General features: G+C 32.8%; 1 long non-coding RNA gene across 1 annotated transcript; it reads right to left on the bottom strand.

Annotated features, from left to right (window-relative positions):
• On the bottom strand, positions 1 to 2,047 carry LOC147537428 (uncharacterized). Its single transcript, XR_015225334.1, has 3 exons — positions 1,938 to 2,047; positions 763 to 863; positions 1 to 138 (listed from the first exon to the last, which is right to left on the bottom strand). It is a non-coding gene; the product is annotated as an uncharacterized LOC147537428 (long non-coding RNA).
• Positions 2,048 to 2,590: the final 543 nt, after the last annotated feature.

Below are 2,590 nucleotides of genomic sequence, written 5' to 3'. Positions count from 1 at the left end.
TTAAGCTCTTCTTTTTGAAAATAGTGTGATTAAGCTTCAAACCCCGAGCGAGGCGCTTCTGTGCAAGAAATCCAGCTTTATGCAACGATAAGTTCTCGCCTTCCATTGGTGTCAACTTCATTTTTCCCGATTTGTCTGCTGAATCATGAATTCACTATTCTCACTACATATTACAATAAAATTTAACACTGCAGCACCACAAGAGTGGGGAAAGACAAAACCCAAATAAAATTAGCAAAATATGATATGATTATTAGTTTTTGTTCAATTCAGAGATATGATTATTGGTTAACTATGCAAGGCTAACCAGGATAACTGAATTAGCTGTAATGGAAATTTATCAAAGACTAAATAAAAAATCAGTCAAATTAAGTTACGTGAATGAAATCCGAGCAAGAAAAACAAGTTCATCACGTAACAGAGTTATAATAAGCCTAGAACAGAAGTTAATCATCGAGTTGGGTCTGGTTTCACATATACTTCATTGAATCGGTAACAGTAACAAGATCAAATTGAATTCAGAGGCAAGAAAATTCCAATAACTAAAATCGCACGAAATGATAAATCGAAGAACAAACAAATACGTTAATGAATTCGTAACAAAAAAAAAAAAGAAACAAACAAGTTCATCAAATTGCAGAATAACACTACCGACTAAATATATAATCAAGTTGAAGCAAGAACAGAAACTACAGAAATCAAATTAAAAGAAGGATTTCAAGTTTTTTAAAAAGAAAGGAATCAAAAATGTAGTTAACTTACAAAGATGATGACGATTTCGGTTTCAATACGAGTCTTAGGGATTCAGTTACGATGAATCTTTCATCTGCTAGTGTTACTACTACGACTGTGTTTCTTGTTGTCTGAAGAAGAAGGAAAATAATGAAGATGAGAAAATGGGACGAAATAACAGGTTTATTTGGGTCTACAGGTTTTCTGTCCATTCTAGTCTTATTTGACGAGAACGAGCTAGTTTTGCCATAATTACTCAAATTGCAAACATTCATATGTGGAAATGGATACAAATTCATAATACAGCTTAAATCAATGTGAAACTAAAACAACCTAGGATACACATTCATGATTCATATACGAACATAGGTTTGTATTTTGTAAAGACCTCAACATTGTATCAAAAACAATCTTCGTACTAGTGGTTCACTATACGACAAATAGTTTCCGCTCATTAAGGTGTTACTCACATTATGAAAAACGACAAACAAATAAATAAAGAACAAAAAAGTTTACATTATGAAGGAACTAAACTATCCAAGTTGGTGGCACTACCCAAGTCGGTGGCCACGGCAGAGGAGTCCCGTCACTGGCTTAGGTCTTAAGATTCCTTATCAGTTTTCTGTTGGATAAAAGGTTATATTAAGTTGGAGATGTAGAAAGTAATAGTAATGGATAAACAATGAAGTGGGAAAGAAACAACCAAAACATGGTTGGATTGGAATAAGAGAATCTCAGACCGGTTTAAGTACGAACAACAAAAACGACGACTTAAGATTATAATCATCCGCAGTACCAAAGTTTCTAGCAGATTTATGCAGAATAACCATATGGTTTATGAAATAAAAAGAAAATAGAGAAAACAAATAAAAGTTAGTAAGCTTCTATCAAGTAATGGGGTGGTTGATTAAAGCATATGGAGAACAAAACCACATGACTGAAAATAGTAAACCTAATACATGGAAAAGAAAACGGCAATTTCACATGCACCTCATACGCAGATAAGACTAGAATGGACAACTAATACCAAATCAGAAAAGTGTAGCCAAGTATCTTGAATGGAACTTCGATTAATTTATCCAAGCAAAGTAGCTTATTGGCGGAGCAACAAAAAACGGCCATAATGCAAACCATGCAAAAGGTACATCTAATTAGCCTTTGGTTTTAGTTAGAATGACAGAAATATGAAGATCGTGGTTATTTACCCTTACGCATTAGTCGGAAAATAGTCAATCTAAGGTTTTCCTATTGGTTTAGAAAATAAAGTTTATTTGCAATAGAGCAAGCAAAGCTAAACGAAAAGCAACTATGCTAGAGATCCAGTATCGAGAACAAGCGAAGAAATCAAACGTAACCAGTTTAACCCTATCTCAAGCTTCAAAAAAAGGATGTGCCCGGAAAATTTAAGATTGTTTAGTGAATTTGGCATAATCATGTGTACCATAAGATTAAAGTATTTATGAATGTAACATGGAGGCAGAATATGTAGTTTAGCTTTAAATAAAGATGTTGAGACAAACCCAATTACTAATAAGCTTATACCAGAAAATCAGTCATGAAATGAACTTGACAATCATAAGCTTAATTAGGTATCATAAGACTAATTAGGGATTGTAAGCCTAATAAGTTATAACTAATTATATAAAACATCTCTCTGCAGGTTAAAATATAAGGTTTAAACAAAATGTATAATTACTTTCTACCCTAACTTTTGGTTGGAGAATTACCGAAAGCACAGCCTATTTTCCAAATTCATGAATGAATACATGATTTATTGAACTTGAGTGTAAAAAAGAGTAATTTAGTTGGAACTAAAATGAATACATGAATCATGATGTATCAATGCCTTGTAATGACT

The sequence above is a fragment of the Eschscholzia californica genome, unplaced genomic scaffold (genome assembly GCF_041429995.1).
Source record: "Eschscholzia californica isolate CP2 unplaced genomic scaffold, dmEscCali1.0.p SCAF_5, whole genome shotgun sequence".
In the NCBI taxonomy this organism is placed as follows: Eukaryota; Viridiplantae; Streptophyta; class Magnoliopsida; order Ranunculales; family Papaveraceae; genus Eschscholzia; species Eschscholzia californica.
This window is presented reverse-complemented; position numbering and strand designations above follow the sequence as displayed.